The following is a 20,813-nucleotide window of genomic DNA, read 5'->3' as shown; positions in this document are numbered from 1 at the left end:
CACTGGGTTGCAGGTACATGCAAAAATAGCGCATGCTCCTTTGCCTTTCCAGTCTCCAAAGTGCTCTTTTGGGTAGTGGTGTAATTTCCCACCAAATGTAATTTTTTTAAATATTTTTTTTGTCATTGTTGTTCAGAACCCACTGACCGCAAGTCGTTGTCAAGTTCACCACCCCCCACCCCGTCCGTTGGTTGCACCCAGGTTGTGCCCTGTATAGCGCTAGCCTGCACCTGGTTGTGACTTTTGCCCACCACTTCTGTCCTGTACAGAGATTGCGAGCACCCAGGTATCCAAACATGCATGGGTTGAGAGATGCAGTCACCGGTTTAGTGTGTATAGATAGCTAGTTATCTATTTGAAATGTCAACAGTACTGCCACAGCAGCAAAACATTTGATAAACACTTGATTTAGTCTACATCATCATCAACATTCAGTCTGGTTTGCTGATATGCGCACCAGAGGGAGGCAGAAAGACACAGAGAGGTAAATCACAATCAGTAAAAGAAATCAAGCTAGCTAACAGCATATTTACATCAATCTTCAGCATCAATGATCAGCTGATAGCCCATCCTCTTTCCCGATAGCAAACATGTCTTTAGGATGCACTGTAACTAGCTAGCTAACCTAAAAATAATTCAGGGGGAGGGGTGCCCTTTAAAAAGATCCAGCATATATTGCACCTGCCCCTGAAAGGTCTGTGCACGGCCATGCTGGTTAAGCCCAGGAGGTCACGTGTGTCTGGATGTGTAACTGCAGCTGTCCTTTGCAGCTGGGTAAATTATTGTTACTGTAAAAAAAAGAAAAAAGGGAAAAAGCATCCCATACATATGAAACATAATCAAGGGGCTTCTCTCTCATTTCCTCTGGGGGATATGATTCACTGCCCTTCCTCCTCACACTCATAAACCACCCACTCCCACGCCAACGTCCCGACTACTTCCAGCACCCACCGCCTTCCTCCTGAACCTGTGGAATTATCTGGTGACATCATCATCATCCACGGGTGCCAGGGAATGTGAGAATAGGTTGAAGGGGATAGAAGGGAGGGGGGTGGGGAGGGGAGGGGGGGAAGTAAGGAAGCTGGCACTATTGTGAATTATTTATTTTACAATAAATATAGACTGAAGGCCTTATCATGGACTGAGATCATTATCGTTGTGTTGTCTCTATGGCAGTAAGAGAAAGAGAGACTGTAGGACAAATTCTCAGGGACTTTTGACTGTTATCCTATTTATTGTTGTCCTGTAGGCTACTTCCAGTGGTTTGCTGTTTCAAAATAAAAATGTTCATCATCACTCCCAACACAAAACTATATGACAAGTCAGATTATACATGCATTAACTCAACATGATGTAGTGTAATGTGTCTTCAAATACAGTATTTCAAATATCGGTTTTCCTCTAATCTATACTTGCTGTGATTTTTGTATTTTTTTCTCTATGATTTATTCACTTAGCTTAAAAAAAGGAAAAGCTTTCAAAACTACGACATCTTTAAAAAGGTATTCCTAGAGAAGATCCAGCCATTTTCAATATTTGTAGAGTGGAACAGGGAGAATAAATAAGGAATGGCAGATGATTTCAAGACACTATCAAAAACAGAAACAGTGACATGCAGTAACTTGAAGCACACTTTTCAATTGAACGGAAAGTTATCAACAAGGGCATAATTTAGGCCATTGTAAAAAGGACCAGAATGAGAGCTGGCATGTCTTCAGAGAAAATAGAGCTCTGAAAAGCAACAGTTCTGGCATAATTTCTTATGAGTCCCTCACTGATATGGCCCAAAGATGCCGGACAACTCATCTCCTTGGAGGCCACATTATTAAACTCCCCCAAACCTGATGGAGGGGAGCAACAGGCCTTGTGGAGGAACACTGTCGGCATTGAATCTGCACAGAAGAGAATTTCATTGATAGAAAATGAAACGAGACAAAGTGAAATGAGGGTTGTGTGCACACACTTGCACAGACACACGTGATCATTATTTTCTGCAAAAGCCACAGTATGACACTCCAAACAAAAATGTGTTGCTGGATGAACAAGACTGTCATCAGTAGAGAAAGAGAGAAGGCTGTGAAGTGACAGGAAAGGCACCCTTATTGATCATAGCAGATGTATCTCCTCTGACTTGCTCATCTCACTCAGAGTTGTCAAAGCCTATTTATCCACAGTGTCCTGTCGCTCATGTTTCCTCTGGCCTCTAGGGCTCAGTGACAGTCCTCTGAGGAACCCATCACAGCCTTTAACACCTATCTCTAAAGGATCAGACCATTTTTTTCCCATTTTCTCCTAAAATTACATACCCAAATCTGACTGCTTGTAGCTCAGGACCTGAAGCAAGGATATGCATATTATTTTAGACTGATCCAATGAACCATTGCATATATGTTCAAAATGTTGTATCAAGACTGTCCAAATGTGCTTAATTGGTTTATTAATATATTTTCATGTTCATTATTGTGCACTCTCCTCAAACAATAGCATGGTATTATTTCACTGTAATTGCGGTGTTATGTTTCAGGACAGGTAATGTGTGTTGTGGTGTCACATGGAGAAGACTAGAAGGAAATTGAAAATCAAACCTGTTCTTTATGAAACTGTAACATGAAAACGGAAGACACTGGTCAATTTTAAGTAAAGCAAGTGTATACATGCAGAGTGCTCATATGCCGGATAATTGAAGTCTCAGGCAATTGTCTTAGCGTTCTGAGAATTATAGAAATGCATTACAAGCTACGTGTTGTAAAATTATAGGGTGTGATTTATCAGTATGTGAAATTAAAGATAATATATGTTCTTACTCTTTCAAATTCTACTGTATGATCTGACACATTGACAAAAGGTTTTTGTCAATGTGGGTATGGATTTATAGCACTATGGCTCTATAGTCAGCCAGGATGTAAGATAGTGGAAGCAGGGCCATTCCACTCAGCTCTTTCCTTAATGTCAGCCATCTGAACCTTTTTATAGGGCTATCCAAGCTATCCAAGCTATCCAAGTTCAGCGATTTAACACAACACATTCAATGCCTGCGATCTGGTTGCATCTCACTGAAGAACAGTGGACAGTGAGAAACACTGAAATGTAATTCACACCCTTCATCCATAGAAAATGTAAGTCCTGAGAGAACATCGGTCAACTGTAAATCAGCCGACTGAGCTTTTTTTCCTCACGTTTCGCATGGATAGCATTATTTTCCTTTTTTAGCTTTCACCTTGGGTTTGGAGAAGTATTTTTGGACGACCATTTGGGAAAACAAGGTAGCTTGGATACAAAAAGGTTCAGCTGGCCCCGAGAGGAATGGCCCTGTTCAACTATTTGACTAGATCCTGGCTGACTATAGAGCCATAGTGCTCTATGAGAGCTTCACTGAAGTCCATTTATTATCTGGTATTTTGGGAGAATCTAGAAAAGTGCACAGACAGCTGGTTTAGAATGCATTATGGGGTGTAAACAACTGAAGTAATGGCAGCTGATTACTGCTATCTGTGTGTTATTTAGTGGCTGAAAGGTTTCTGAGCAAGAAGTTTGTTCATAGTTTTAGAAATGTGCCCAGAGAGAAATTGAAAATCTAGACTGTATTACCACAGTAGTAAAATAAACAGATTTTTCTAAAGGTTTTGAATGTGTGTATTTATAATGTGTGTGATTTCTAACACTTGAAGAGTATTGTGTATTGAATTATCTAATATTTTTAAGATAAAACCACCGACTGATATGGATGAAATCCATACCCATCTGTCACAACATCTAATACGAACGTGCACGCGTCCACAACTTCCTCATTTCCACTAATCTCTCAATGATTTGTACACTTTGTTCTATTGGCTATTGGAGCAATTCCTTTTAGCAAGGATCATTTTTACCAAATCAGGAGGGACCCCTAGTAGAGGGACCTCCATTTAAAATTAAAAGCTGAGTTTTGAGCCAAATGCAGACTCCAGTAGTTCAGGATATCACAACATAACTCATCCATTTTGCACCTCCAAAAATGTGCCCTACTTTTTCTGTTTGAAAGTGTATTCCAATCTCCATAGTAATGATAACTCTCCATGTGTTTTGGCTTGGGTGCTAAGAAAACAGACAGCCTACTCGTAATCCTTAGTGGTGGTTAATATGTAGCCATAAATTCACAGACGATGATTCTCCCCCTCTTACTAAGACTAGGGAATGGGGGCGGCTGAGGTCATAGGAAGTCTTTGGTCTAATTGGGATAGCAGTGAGGGAATAGGCTATTCTACTACTGCTGACATGGTTCTGTTTCATCCTGGCCTTGAACACACAACCGCAGTGTGAAACAGTAACTTTGAGGTTCAATGAAAAAGGGAGGGAGGAAGGTTTTCCTCATATCCAGCCAGCCCGTGGAGGGGTGGATGATGTCAGGTTGGGTTTCTGTGGTATTGTTTAAAATGCTCACCACCAGGGTCAATAAACGGAATTGGGAGGCAGACAAAACAATGTATTCCAAAACAGGAAGGCTGGGACTAACAGGAAATGCCATTTTTTTCATGTGTGATTTTTGGGACTGTTGAGTAATCAAGTGCCAAAATGACCTTATTTGGTGGTTACAGTACCACCAGTGGTAGGGAGATGTATCTTCCAAATGTTGTCCACAGTGTGATATCAGGGCGTTAGTGTAAGGATCAGAGCAAATTATTTACTTGAATGTGGGCCCTGCATGGAATAGTTCATACATGGAAAAACTAAGTACATACATGCAACTGCATAAAAGTACAGCTTGGCTTAACTTTGATCCTAGAGATCCTCTGTTGCTCAGTTGGTAGAGCATGGTGCTTGCAGTGGCAGGTTGGTGGGCTCGATTCCTGGGATCACCTGTATGTAAAATGTATGCACACATGCCTGTCGCTTTGGATAAAATAGTCTGCTAAAAGGCATATATTATTATTTTAGAACAACCACTGTTTCTGACATGGGGCGCTACATCAAAGCTTGGCAGGCTGTCTCTTTTGAATAGATCTGAGTTTTGGAGAGGATTGTCTTTGAACTGCTAGCCATCTGATCTGAAAATACCCATCCAGCAGACCAGTGAGGGAGCCATCTCTGGTCTATTCAGGTGACCTTAAATGGTATTTCCCATTGTCACAAAGAAGATAAAAGAGGACAGATATTTTTAGAATTATTCTTGACCATTATTAATTGTCATTGATTTAGCTCTTGGTCTGTCCAATAACCTTTTCAGGTAGTTTGCAATGTTGTGCAAAATGTGGCTGTGAAGCAGAAAATGGGAGAGATGCTTTTTCTGACAGTAAGATGAACCTAAATGTCGTCTTGGTAAGAGGGACATGTGTTGCTCGAGAACCACCGTAGCCACTATAGCCTTTCTAGATGTACTGTATAAACCCATTGTTATGAACAGACAGGACCTGAAGCCTAAAACAATTTACAATTGAAGTTTAATTTACATTGAAGTCTAAAACAATTTACCAACGTGCATTAAAAACCAAACCTTGGTACATCAATCATTCAATATTCAAGGGATAACCATAGAGAATGATAGAGACTCTAGTGCCCAAAGCACATTTTAGCATGGGCAATGCCATGGAAGACATTCAGCATTTTCAAGTAGTCAACTCAGTTGGCTTTCTATGGGTTAAGGAAGAATCATATAATTCCATTCAGGTCCTCAGAAGGGATCAGGCAATTAATTATACTTGTGAGCAAACATTCCATAACTACAAGTGCCAATAAACTGCAAACCTTGGCTTTATACCTGTTCAAGCAACACACACCAGGTGGCAGTATGCACCCTTTCAGTTTGTTTACCAAGTCATAAACGCAGTACAATAAGAAAAGTGACTACTTCAAAATATAGATGGCCTCAATGGCGCTGCCCATGCTCTCACAGACGACATTTTATTTAACCAGGCATAATGGGACAGATACAAGGAAAAGTCCTCTATCAATTTCTGCCGATAGCCAAATCAGCTCATTCATAGTTTCCAGCTTTCCATTCACAATTAACATATAGGAATTAGGTCATTTTAATGGGGTGTTTTACACAAACCATGGTGGTAAACACGCCCTCTGTGGCCCTGGGGTGACATGGCAGTAGCAGTGGAGGAAAAGGACACCACCCATTGTCTGTCTGGCTGTCCCTGCTCTCCCTCACACTGTCTGAGTCTAGGCCTTAGGGAGGTCATAAGACAGTTGTGGGAGGACAATAATCATAAATGTAACATAATATAGACCCAGTAAACTTGATGTTGTGCAGTGTTAGGATGTTGATTTTAGGTTGCGGTTGTACTTTGTTGGTAACAAAAATACTATATGACTATGACACGATACTACATGTCTAATTCGAGACCATTCATGACTGCAATTAACTCTAGAAAGTGCATGGCAGTCATAAAAAAAGATGTTGCATCACTGTGGGAAGACTATCTTCACATTCAGCCTCAATATCCTGTGTTTGTCCTAAACGTTCACAAAGCTGTAAAAAAGGGAGGCCAGTAACATTGGCACCGGCAATAAAATGTCATTCTCTTTTCGTTCTGTTGCATTATCTTTATAAACAGTGCATTCAGAAAGTATTCAGACCCCTTGACTTTTTCCACATTTTGTTACGTTACAGCCTTATTCTAAAATTAATTAAATAGATTTTTTTCCTAATCATAATCATCCCATAACATGACAAAAACATGACACATAACATGACAAAAACAGGTTTTTAGAAATGTTTGCAAATGTGTTAAAAATAAAAAAAAATGTAAAACTTAAGTGTTCCTCATTGAGTTCCCTGAATTACTATCGGACCTTGTAGTCATAGCAGATAATATTCTAATCTTTGGAGACTTTAATATTCATATGGAAGACCACAGACCCACTCCAAATGGCTTTCGGAGCCATCATCGACTCAGTGGGTTTTGTCCAACATGTCTCTGGACCTACTCACTGTCACAGTCATACTCTGGACCTAGTTTTGTCCCATGGAATAAATGTTGTGGATCTTAATGTTTTTCCTCATAATCCTGGACTATCGGACCACCAATTTATTGCAATTGCAACAAATAATCTGCTCAGACCCCAACCAAGGAACATCAAAAGTCGTGCTATAAATTCTCAGACAACACAAAGATTCCTTGATGTCCTTCCAGACTCCCTCTGTCTACCCAAGGACACCAGAGAACAAAAATCAGTTAACCACCTAACTGAGGAACTCAATTTAACCTTGCGCAATACCCTAGATGCAGTTGCACCCCTAAAAACTAAAAACATTTGTCATAAGAATCGAGCTCCCTGGTACACAGAAAATACCCGAGCTCTGAAGCAAACTTCCAGAAAATTGGAACGGAAATGGCACCACACCAAACTGGAAGTCTTCCGACGAGCTTGGAAAGACAGTACCGTGCAGTATCCCTTACTGCTGCACGATCATCCTATTTTTCCAACTTAATTGAGGAAAATAAGAACAATCCGAAATTCCTTTTTGATACTGTCGCAAAGCTAACTAAAAAGCAGCATTCCCCAAGAGAGGATGGCTTTCACTTCAGCAGTAATAAATTCATGAACTTCTTTGAGGAAAAGATCATGATTATTAGATAGCAAATTACGGACTCCTCTTTAAATCTGCGTATTCCTTCAAAGCTCAGTTGTCCTGAGTCTACACAACTCTGCCAGGACCTAGGATCAAGAGAGACACTCAAGTGTTTTAGTACTATATCTCTTGACACAATGATGAAAATAATCATGGCCTCTTAAACCTTCAAGCTGCATACTGGACCCTATTCCAACTAAACTACTGAAAGAGCTGCTTCCTGTACTTGGCCCTCCTATGTTGAACATAATAAACGGCTCTCTATCCACTGGATGTGTACCAAACTCACTAAAAGTGGCAGTAATAAAGCCTCTCTTGAAAAATCCAAACCTTGACCCAGAAAATATAAAAAACTATCGGCCTATATCGAATCTTCCATTCCTCTCAAAAATTTTAGAAAAGGCTGTTGCGCAGCAACTCACTGCCTTCCTGAAGACAAACAATATATATGAAATGCTTCAGTTTGGTTTTAGACCCCATCATAGCACTGACACTGCACTTGTGAAGTTGGTAAATGACCTTTTAATGGCATCAGACTGAGGCTCTGCATCTGTCCTCGTGCTCCTCGACCTAAGTGCTGCTTTTGATACCATCGATCACAACATTCTTTTGGAGAGATTGGAAACCCAAATTGGTCTACACGGACAAGTTCTGGCCTGGTTTAGATCTTATCTGTCGGAAAAATATCAGTTTGTCTCTGTGAATGTTTTGTCCTCTGACAAATCAACTGTAAATTTCGAAAACATAATGTTAACTTTCACTGCTATGCGGATGACACACAGCTGAACATTTCAATGAAACATGGTGAAGCCCCAACATTGCCCTCGCTAGAAGCATGTGTTTCAGACATAAGGCAGTGGATGGCTGCAAACGTTCTACTTTTAAACTCTGACAAAACAGAGATGCTTGTTCTAGGTCCCAAGAAACAAAGATATCTTCTGTTGAATCTGACAATTAATCTTAATGGTTGTACAGTCGTCTCAAATAAAACTGTGAAGGACCTCTGCGTTACTCTGGACCCTAATCTCTCTTTTGAAGAACATATCAAGACTGTTTCAAGGACAGATTTTTCCATCTACGTAACATTGCAAGCATCAGAAACTTCCTCTCCAAAAATGATGCAGAAAAATTAATCGATGCTTTTGTCACTTCTAGGTTAGACTACTGCAATGCTCTACTTTCCGGCTACCCGGATAAAGCACTAAATAAACTTCAGTTAGTGCTAAATACGGCTGCTAGAATCCTGACTAGAAACAAACAATTTGATCATATTACTCCAGTGCTAGCCTCCCTACACTGGCTTCCTGTCAAGGCAAGGGCTGATTTCAAGGTTTTACTGCTAACCTACAAAGCATCACATGGGCTTGCTCCTACCTATCTCTCTGATTTGGTCCTGCCGTACATACCTACACGTACGCTATGGTCACAAGACGCAGGCCTCCTAATTGTCCCTAGAATTTCTAAGCAAACAGCTGGAGGCAGGGCTTTCTCCTATAGAGCTCCATTTTTATGGAATGGTCTGCCTACCCATGTGAGAGACGCAGACTCGGTCTCAACCTTTAAGTCTTTACTGAAGACTCATCTCCTCAGTGGGTCAATCACGGAAAGGCTCTGGAGCAACGAACAGCCCTTGCTGTCTCTGCCTGGCCGGTTCCCCTCTTTCCACAGGGATTCTCTGCCTCTAACCCTATTACAGGGGCTGAGTCACTGGCTTACTAGGGCTCTTTCATACCGTCCCTAGGAGTGGTGCGTCACTTGAGTGGGTTGAGTCACTGATGTGATCTTCCTGTCTGGGTTAGCGCCCCCCCCACTTGGGTTGTGCCGTGGCGGCGATCTTTGTGGGCTATACTCGGCCTTGTCTCAGGATGGTAAGTTGGTGGTTGAAGATATCCCTCTCGTGGTGTGGTGGCTGTGCTTTGTCAAAGTGGGTGGGGTTATATCCTTCCTGTTTGGCCCTGTCTGGGGGTGTCATCGGATGGGGCCACAGTGTCTCCTGACCTCTTGAGTGGCCCAGCCAGAGCCCGGACTTGAACCCGATCGAACATCTCTGGAGAGATCTAAAAATAGCTGTGCAGCGACGGTCCCCATCCAACCTGACAGAGCTTGAGTGTATTGGTGTGCCAAGCTTGTAGTGTCATACCCAAGAAGACTCAAGGCTGTAATCACTGCCAAAGGTGCTTCAACAAAGTACTGAGTAAAGGGTCTGAATACTTATGCGAATGGGATATATGTGCAAAAATGTCTAAACCTGTTTCCTCTTTGTCATTATGGGCTATTGTGTGTAGGTTGATGAGGGGGGAAAAAAACAATTAACCAATTTTAGAATAAGGCTGTGACTTAACAAAATGTGGAAAAGGTAAAGGGGTCTAATACGTTCTGAATGCACCGTATACACCCTCCAAAATGATTTATCTTCTTTGCCTTTTGCTTATCAGATGTTTATGTTCTATGTCGGGATATGACGTTAACGCAACTATCCCCTTCACGCAGGCTTCTAATGACATAACTAGCAATTAGGAATGGTATGCAGATTTAGAGCATTTAATTGCCTGGGGTCATAACAATATCATCCCAAAATGAATAAAGTGCTACTCTGTCTCGGTCTCGGCCATAACTGTTTTGGGCTTTGTGCCTTTAAAGCCTTGTTCACATTGGCAGTTTGAAGTGACTGAAATCCTATTTATTTGCATATCCAATTAGAATCTGTTCTTTTTTTAAGTCTGAATAGTCAAAAGGCACATGGAATTGGATATTTCAAGCCACATACAAATCTGATTCATGAGGGGTATTTCTGTTTATAATGAAGCCCTTTTGTGGGAAAAAAAAACTAACTCTGATTGGCTGGGCCTGGGCCTGGCTACCCAGTGGGTGGGCCTATGCCCTCCATGGCCCACCTATAGCTACACCCCTGACCAGCCATGTAACATCCATAGATTAGGACCTCATTTATTTATTTCAATTTACTGATTTTCCTATATGAACTGTAACTCAGCAAATCTTTGAAATTGTTGCATGTTGCATTTATATTTGTGTTCTGTATACATAACATTTTTGTTGATAGCCCCAAGTATTGTATATACAGTAGGATAACATGTTTAATTATATGTGATGGTTTGTATGCTATTGAAAATTATTAATATCATTTATACAACAACCGTGACAAAAAAAAGGCTTGGGCTAACAGTGTCAATTCACACTGTTTTTATCTGGATATCTTATTGGCCCAATCAAATCCACTGAGATGCAGCAACTTGTTTCGGATGGTACTGTAACTGTGAATAAAAATGTTTATCCATTGTGATTGTGAGGTTAAAATTTTGGAATTGGTTAGTCACAGTCTCTTGTAAGAAACAGGTTCCACCTGGGCCACATGTCATGTGTTAGCCACTCTGCCCCCTATAAAACCTGCAATTATGAGAGAAAGGGTATAGCTAATGATAGGGGGGGGCATTTACTCGCTTCTATTCACTCCCCCGAACCGATGGGTGAAGCTCAAATTGCTGGTCTTCCTCTTTGACAGAACGCATTACAGGAGGACAATACAGCTGGCAGTGAACCGAGATACAAAGCCCTCGCGGCATAGCAGGTGAGGTGAAACCATGACACGTGCAATTGTGTGTGTGTGAGTGCGTGCGTGCGTGCGTGCGTGTGTGTGTGTACGTGCGTACGTACGTGCGTGCATGCATTTGAAGCGGAATAGGGGCATTGGTATGTGCACGTGGCTGACAGGGAGAAGGGCATCTCTGTCTTTGCCTGTATTTTATTTATAGTGGGCAGGGTCAGTTCCTTTGGATGCCCTCCGGCTCGCTAGCGAATGGTCAAAGCAGATGCTCCCACAACAGAACAAGTGGTTTGGGAAAATATAGCAATATGATATGTGCCTTATATCTGTTTATCAATAAATCCAATAGAGAATCAAACCACATGCTGTCAATCTTTATTTGCACGAGTTGTTCTTTGTGCTTAAATTACATTAAATCACAATTCATTGCTGACTGTTTGTATAGTTGTTGTGTTTCTCTATTGCAAAGAACATGTGTTGTTTGTCATGTTGAAATGTCAAGAAAAATAAAATATAATCGAATGAATTTGATTTGATCCCTTCTAAGACTGTGTATTGTATGTGTGCTTTTATACTGCAAAATACATTGTGTGTGTGTGTCCCTGTGTCCCTGTGCATGTGTGTATATGTCTATGTGTGTGTGTGTGCCTGTGTATGCGTGTACATGTCTATGTGTGTGTGTGTACCTGTGTATGTGTGTACATGTCTATGTGTGTGTGTGTGTGTACATGTCTGTGTGTGTGTGTGTGTGTGTGTGTGTGTGTGTGTGTGTGTGTGTGTGTGTGTGTGTGTGTGTGTGTGTGTGTGTGTGTGTGTGTGTGTGTGTGTGTGTGTGTACATGTCTATGTGTGTGTGTGTGTTTGTACATGTCTATGTGTGTGTGTGTGTGTGTGTGTGTGTGTGTGTGTGTGTGTGTGTGTGTGTGTGTGTGTGTGTGTGTGTGTGTGTGTGTGTGTGTGTGTGTGTGTGTGTGTGTGTGTTTTTGTATGTGTGTGTACACATCTATATGTGTGTGTGTGTGTGTGTGTGTGTGTCAATGTCTATGTGTGTGTTTGTGTATGTGTGTGTACATGTCTATGTGTGTGTGTTCCCACTATACAGTATACGATTCCAGGTGTTCTACCCTATTGAGATATTGCTAGATCACACTAGCTAAAAACAGTTCTCTAGCCAGCCAGCAGGATATAAGGGCTAAAATGAAGAGCACATTGGAGTGAGTCTCTCCTCTCCTTAGGAGCAAATGTGTTTTTCAATCACTCAAGTCTATTTATAGCCTCTGGAAGTATCTGATTGGACAATCTTTGCTTTCATTCTCCTGACCTTGACTCCCTCTCTGTTCTAAGGCTACAAACTGAAACTGGCACTAGAGCACTGTAAAACACATTGGGTTACATAACAATTTAGTAAGTAAACCCACATGAGGAATATAATTTCACTCCCAGAAAGAAGGTGGTTGGTTTTCCTGAAACCTATTGATTGAGTCTTATTTGGAGAGATTTAAATGAGTCTCTGGTTTTTCCCAGGATGTGGACTGTGCTGGAGGTCCAAAATAGAACAATGTACTATAAATTCTTATAGGGTTTTGGGCTAACAATGCTTAACAATGGTGACTGTTTTTCAGGACTCATTGGTTGGAGAGACTATCCTGATCACAGTTGAATTTTGTAACACCTGAGTGTTTATCTCTGCCTGTGTGCGCATGCAGACCTCGGCCCATCTATGCCTATTCCTTCTAAGTGTGTGATAGCATTTTTCTGCATCCGTGTTTGTTTCTGTCTGAGTGGCTAGTGTTTGTGCATGTGTCTGTGTGTTTGTGTTGGGCTTTGAGGGATTCCTCCAGAGGACACATCGCAGTGAGACAGATTGTGTGCACTGTAAACACAGGAGACAGGAGACACAGTGGAAATAAGGCCTATAACTCAGTCCTCTTTGATGCTGATATGGAAATCCTTGTGATAGTGTAACTGCAGACCAGGGTTCAACCTTCAATTTTTCAAATACTTAGAGTGTTTGCTTTAGACTATCTAGAGTACCAGCGGGGCGAGGCTGACAAAGTTTGGTTATATTGCAAGAGGCAAGCCCAGTTTTTCTCAGTTTCACAATTCCTGACATTTAATCCTAGTAAAAATTCCCTGTCACCACTTTATTTCAAGAATGTGAAATGTCAGAATAACAGTAGAGAGAATGATTTCTTTCAGCTTTTATTTCTTTCATCACATTCCCAGTGGGTCAGAAGTTTACATACACTTAATTCGTATTTGGTAGGATTGCCTTTAAATTGTTTAACTTGGGTCAAATGTTTCGGGTAGCCTTCCACAAGCTTCCCACAATAAGTTGGGTGAATTTTGGCCCATTCCTCCTGACAGAGCTGGTGTAACCGAGTCAGGTTTGTAGGCCTTCTTGCTCACATGCGCTTTTTCAGTTCTGCCCACAAATTTGATGTCAGGGCTTTATGATGGCCACTCCAATACCTTGACTTTGTTGTCTTTAAGCCTTTTTGACACAACTTTGGAAGTATGCTTGGGGTCATTGTCCATTTGGAAGACCCATTTGCGACCAAGCTTTAAATTCCTGACTGATGTCTTGAGATGTTGCTTCAATATATCCACATAATTTTCGTGCCTCATGATGCCATCAATTTTGTGAAGTGCACCAGTCTCTCCTGCAGCAAAGCACCCCCACAACATGATGCTGCAACCCCCGTGCTTCACGATTGGGATGATGTTCTTTGGCTTGCAAGCCTTCCCCTTTTTCCTCCAAACGTAGCGATGGTCATTATGGCCAAACAGTTCTAGATTTGTTAAATCAGATCAGAGGACATTTCTCCAAAAAGTACGATATTTGTCCCATGTGCAGTTGCAAACCGTAGTCTGGCTTTTTATGGCGGTTTTGGAGCAGTGGCTTCTTCCTTGCTGAGTAGCCTTTCATGTTATGACGATTATAGGACTCGTTTTACTGTGGATATAGATACTTTTGTACCTGTTTCCTCCAGCATCTTCACAAGGTCCTTTGCTGTTGCTCTGGGATTGATTTGCACTTTTCGCACCAAAGTACGTTCATCTCTAGGAGACATACCGCGTCTCCTTCCTGAGCGGTATGACAGCTGTATGGTCTCAAGATGTTTATACTTGCGTACTATTGTTTGTACAGATGAACGTGGTACCTTCAGGTCTTGGCTGATTTATTTTGATTTTCCCATGATGTCAAGCAAAGAAGCACTGAGTTTGAAGGTAGGCCTTGAAATACATCTACAGGTACACATCCAATTGACTCAAATTATGTCAATTAGCCTATCAGAAACTTCTAAAGCCATGACATAATTTTTTGGAATTTTCCAAGCTGTTTAAAGGCACAGTCAACTTAGTGTATGTAAACTTCTGACCCACTGGAATTGTGATGCAGTGAATTATAAGTGAAATAATCTGTCTGTAAACAATTGTTGGAAAAATGACTTGTGTCATGCACAAAGTAGATGTCCTAACCAACTTTCCAAAACTAAAGTTTGTCAACAACAAATTCAAGGAGTGGTTGAAAAATTAGTTGTAATGACTCCAACCTAAGTGTATGTAAACTTCCGACTTCAACTGTATGTAAAAGTATGTGGACACCACTTCAAATTAGTGTATTTGGCTATTTCAGCCACACCCGTTGATGACATGTGAATTAAATCGAGCACACCGCCATGCAATCTCCATAGACAGACATTGGCAGTAGAATGGCCTTACTGAAGAGTTTAATGACTTTCAACGTGGGACCGTCATAGGATGACATCATTCCAGCAAGTCACTTTGTCATATGTCTGCTCTGCTTGAGCTACCACGGTCAACTGTAAGTACCGTTATTATGAAGTGGAAACGTCTATGAGCAACTACGGCTCAGATGGGAGGTGGTAGGCCACACAAGTTTACAGAACGGGACGGCCGAGTGCTGAAGCACGTAACACGTAAAAATCGTCTGTCCTCGGTTGCAACACTCACTACCGACTTCCAAACTGCCTCTGAAAGCAACGTCAGCAAAATTACTGTTCGCCGGGAGCTTCATGAAATGGGTTTCCATGGTCGAGCAGCCACATACAAGCATACGATCACCATGCGCAATGCCAAGAGTTGCCTGGAGGGGTAGTCGCTCTGGATAAGAGCGTCTGCTAAATGACTTAAATGTAAATGTATAAAGCTTGCCGCCAATGGACTCTGGAGCAGTGGAAATGCGTTCTCTGGAGTAATGAATCACGCTTCACCGTCTGTCAGTCCAACGGACGAATCTGAGTTTGGTGGATGCCAGGAGAACGCTGCCTGCCCCAAAGCATAGTGCCAACTGTAAAGTTTGGTGGATAATAATGGTCTGGGGCTGTTTCTCAGGCTTCGGGCTATGCCCCTTAGTTCGAATGAAGGGAAATCTTAATGCTACAGCATACAAGGACATTCTAGATGACTCTGTGCTTCCAACTTTGTGGCAATAGTTTGGGGAAGGCCCTTTGCTGTTACAGCATGAAAATGACCCCGTGTACAAAGCGAGGTCCATGCAGAAATGGTTTTGAGATCAGTGTGGAAAACCTTGACTAGCCTGCACAGTGCTCTGACCTCAACTCCATCAAACACCTTTGGGGTGAATTGGAACGCCGACTGCGAGCCAGGCCTAATCGCCCAACATCAGTGCCCGACCTCACTAATGCTATTGTGGCTAAATGGAATCAAGTCCAAATGTTCAAATGTTCCAACATCTAGTGAAATGCCTTCCCAGAACAGTGGAGGCTGTTATAGCAGTAAAGTGGTGACCAACTCCATATTAATTCCCATTATTTTGTAATGAGATGTTTGACGAGCAGGAGTCCACATACGTTCGGTCATGTAATGTATTTAAGTGCCTTTGAACGGGGTATGGTAGTAGGTGCCAGGCTCACCTGTTTGAGTGTGTCAACTGCAATATTTTCCCTTGTGTATCAAGAATGGTCCAAGAATTCCCTGTGGAATGCTTTCGACACCTTGTAGATTCCATTCCCCGACTAATTGAGGCTGTTCTGAGGGCAAAAGGGGGTGAAACTCTATATTAGGAAGGTGTTCCTAATTTGTTTGTCCACTGAGTGTATAAAAACCATTCTAGCATATTGCTAAATACCAACAATCTCCATAATTTCTTTCTTTGTCCTCTATATATTTCCACTTTTGCAAATGAAACCCATTTTTTGCAAGTCAGTGTACCTAGACCTGGCCATGTGTGATATCCATGTAGGTGTTCATTTAGCCTACATTGTAAGACCCAGAGAGCAGCACATGTCCACTGATGGGTGGTGCGGTTAAGCATGCCGCCAAGGTCTGTCAGCTCACTAGCTAATGTAGGACAGAGAGTGAGAAAATAGCATCCTTGTTGTCAGCCCCTTAAACCAGTTGTCTTTGCAGCCACTTGAAGGAACATTACCATTAAAGTAGATTGAAGAGGTCGGAGCAAACTTGAGACCTGTTACAATGGGAAAAATAAAACTGAGCCGAAGAGACTGAGAAACAGCTTCTACCTGCAGATCATCAGACTGTTAAACAGTCACCACTAGCCGGCCTCCACCCAGGACCCTGCCCTGAACCTTAGTCACTGTTCTAGCCAGCTACCACCCAGTACTCTACCGTGCACCTTAGAGACTGCTGCCCTATGTTTTAATTTTTACATTTTAAATTTCACCTTTATTTAACCAGATAGGCTAGTTGAAAACAAGTTCTCATTTGCAACTGTGACCTGGCCAAGATAAAGCAAAGCAGTGCAACACAGACAACAACACAGAGTTACACATGGAGTAAACAATAAGCCAATAACACAAACAAGTCAATGACACAGTAGAGAAAAGATAGTCTATATACAGTGTGTGCAAAAGGCATGAGGAGGTAGGCAATAAATAGGCCATAGGAGTGAATAATTACAATTTAGCAGATTAGCACTGGAGTGATGAATGAGCAGAAAAGTAAATAAAATAAAAGCAGTATGGGGATGAGGTAGGTAGATTGGGTGGGCTATTTACAGATGGACTATGTACAGCTGCAGTGATCGGTTAGCTGCTCAGATAGTTGATGTCTAGTTGGTGAGGGAAATAAAAGTACACAGAGTCATTGAACACTGGTCACTTTAATAATGTTTACATACTGTTTCACCCACTTTATATGTACAGTGCATTCGGAAAGTATTCAGACACCTTGACTTTCTCCACAATCTGTTACGTTACAACTTTATTCTAAAATTGATTAAATAAAACAAATCCTCATCAATCCACACACAATACCCTATAATGACAAAGTGAAAACAAGTTTTTAGAAATGTTTGTACATTTATTAAAAATAAAAAACAGAAATGCCTTACTTACATAAGCATTCAGACCCTTTGCTATCAATTGATTGGACATGATTTGGAAAGGCACACACCTGTCTATTTAAAAGGTCCCACAGTTGACAGTGCATGTCAGAGCAAAAACCAAGCCATGAGGTCTAAGGAATTGTCCGTAGAGCTCCGAGACAGGATTGTGTCATGGTACAGATCTGGGGAAGTGTACCAAAACAATTCTGCAGCATTGAAGGTCCCCAAGTGGCCTCCATCATTCTTAAATGGAAGACGTTTGGAACCACCAAGACTCTTCCGAGAGCTGGCCGCCCAGCCCAAACTGAGCAATCGGAGGAGAAGGAACCTGATGGTCACTCAGACAGAGCTCCAGAGTTCCTCTATGGTGATGGGGGAACATTCCAGAAGAACAACCACCTTTGCAGCGCTCCACCAATCAGGCCTTTTTGATAGAGTGGCCAGACGGAAGCCGCTCCTCAGTGAAAGGCACATGACAGCCCGCATGGAGTTTGCCAAAAGGCACCTAAAGGACTCAGACAATGAGAAACAAGATTCTCTGGTCTGATGAAACCAAGATTGAACTTGGAGGAAACCTGGCACCATCCCTATGGTAAAGCATGGTGGTGGCATCATCATGCTGTGGGGATGTTCTTCAGCGGCAGGGACTAGGAACCCAGCTAGCAATGAGGAATCGGCGCAGAAGTGGCCCTCTTTCGGGGGGCCGGAACTGATTGAATCCGCCTGGAATCGGGTGTCGGACAGAATCAAAATGAGTGACTGCACAGAATCAGCCCAAGTACATCGGCCCATTTCCGTCTACTGGCATTTTACCAGAATCCCCCCAGAAGTGGCCCGGTGCAAATTTAAATAAATGTACACAAAATTTCCCGATTTAGTCATTTTAAATATTACTATTATACATTTTATACATACAAATTATACCCATCCACAAAGTTTTTTAATGATGATCAATTGCCTTCAACAAAGTATCAAAACACTAAAATACTACTTAAACATGAAAGATTCAAAGAATGTTATTAATGAATTAAGATTTCTTTCTATTTAGGCTATGGTAGTCATTCAGTTTTCTCCATCACTCCTCCACGGTCTGGTCACTTCTCACTCGCTCTCTACTTTTTCTCCCTCCATCTCTGTCAGTGGCTAGCTGCATCCATCATTTTATGTATTTCATGTATCTCCACATCAGGAACTTCAGAATGGCTGCGATGCACAGCACCTTTGTAAATATTAGATAGAACACGTATTGAAATATTGCCAGAAATGACTCATAGTTTATGCAACTCCCCTATCCCTACAACACTGTTCTATCAATAGCTTTTTGTAAAATATTTCCAGTTCATTATATTCTTCCTGCTTTAAACTATGTTGTAATAATGAACTTCTCAGCTGATAATGAAATTGACATGCTGGCCTGTTTTATTTAATTTATCACTTGATTCCTCTCTGCCCCATGCAGTGGCCTTGAAAGCAAACTTACCGATAACTACACTTTTTAAGGCAAGAGGTTGAAAAGCCTGTTTCCCATTGGCCCCTCTCCAATTCATTTTCATGACCAGGCCATTTGTAAGGAGTTTTGAGAGGATTCTCCACACATTCTCCTTGGTGTTCATCCCTCCAGACAGTCCCAAATATATGGTCTAAAAAAACAAAAACGCATATATGATGAATATAATACCAATTTGAAGGAAGCTGGAATGATACTCTTGGTCAGATTGTGGCTTGGTTGATTACTTTTCAGCTATACATGTAATGATAATGATATCTTGTCATACCAGGTTATTTTTTAAGTCTTGATCTGAAAGTTGACCCTCAACTCTCCTCAAGTCTTCCAGCGAGGACATTGGGAGTCGAAGGTCTGTCACATCTGTAACCTCGTCCAGGGTTGATCTGTTCGCCTGGAGCTTTTGAAGCTGCAACACAATCAGCTTTTGCTGTAGCTCTTGCTTAATCATTTCTATGGAGGTTAAGAAAGAATTGCTGCAAAAATACAAAACAGAACACAGTTGTGTTTTATCCCTCACATTCTTTCAGTAGTTAAAGTTATAAAGGATAATAAAGATAAATATATACAACATAATCAACGCAATCACATTATAGCTCAGGGGTGGGAATCTTTGATGTTGGTGGGGGCCACAATATGTACCTGACATGTAACACTTACAATCACACACTGGCTGCTGCTGTTGTTGAATGTTTGGCTCAAGCCTTGTTGGCAGATCAGAATTCCCAGGTGTCTCTCTTCTGTCCAATGGAGGTCTGATAACTGGTGCAGGTGGCAAACCCGTAGAGGTGTTTGACTGGCCCTTGAGTGAAAACTTTTCCATTGGCTCCTCATCCTAAGTTTCAGTGGCACTGAATATTTGCGTATTTGTGCCCCTGATGTTAAAAATACAAGGTTATTGAACTCATAAGAACAACCAGTGAAGTAAACATATGTTGGATATTTAGGCCATACACTGAGAAATGTATTTTTAAAATCATATTTGTTATAGTTTTACCTTCCTTTTCTCTTCATATATGCAGGCGGTCATCCTCCTCATCAGTCTGAAGATCAGATTGGACCACAGCCATAGGATGCCTACGGCGAGCCTCTTCATATGTGTCTGTAAGGGAATATGAATGTATCGTGTTTAGATTGCAGATACATATTGTCTCAGGAGGTTGTTGTCAGTTATACATCGTTGACTGCAAATATAACATTAACTCACCTCTAGTGTACCTGATGTTCACATCAAACAAGTCCCATGTTTCGTCAGGTGCTTCTTGCCGTTTCATTGTCCTTGTGCAGCATGCTGTGGATGTATAAGAGGGCCAGTTGGCCATGCCACCCTGGACCTATGATGAAGGCACAACTTCGGTCTCCTTCTTCTCCACGGGTATAAAGTCCACAATGTGAAACATGCTGTGTAAATTGAGAATTAATATGCATCATTTATAGTACTGAAAGTAAGACTCTCATAAGAGGACTAGCTCTGCTGACCATCCAAACGCAGGCTCTGGTGTTGATTGTAACCGCTGACCCTCACTGATTCTGAGTGTCCCACATTTAGCCCACTAGATTGCGTATTTGTGTCATGGTTATTTTGTAGACATGTTTTACTTTACCATGCTAGTTGGGGACATATGTATGATCACAGGTTTGTAGTGTATGTATATTACTTAGTACTTCAATATGATATGAATTATGTAGTGCTCATTACTTTACACATTCATGCACTTTAAAAGACACGTTTGTTTTTAGAATAGTTAAAACACTTATTTATTTCACACTTTTTATACAACCATTTACATACTTATTTCTCAGCTCTGGCATCCAACCAAAATGCAGCAGTTTCATATGTTATGTTTGTAAAAATA

The 20,813-nt window shown here is 41.4% G+C and overlaps 1 pseudogene; it reads right to left on the bottom strand.

The window, feature by feature from the left end:
* Positions 1–878: 878 nt before the first annotated feature.
* Positions 879–20,357, bottom strand: LOC127906865 (uncharacterized; annotated as a pseudogene).
* Positions 20,358–20,813: the final 456 nt, after the last annotated feature.

The sequence above is a fragment of the Oncorhynchus keta genome, chromosome 13 (assembly GCF_023373465.1).
Source record: "Oncorhynchus keta strain PuntledgeMale-10-30-2019 chromosome 13, Oket_V2, whole genome shotgun sequence".
NCBI lineage: Eukaryota > Metazoa > Chordata > Actinopteri > Salmoniformes > Salmonidae > Oncorhynchus > Oncorhynchus keta.
Note: the sequence above shows the minus strand (reverse complement) of the source record. Positions and strands in the feature narration are given on the sequence as shown.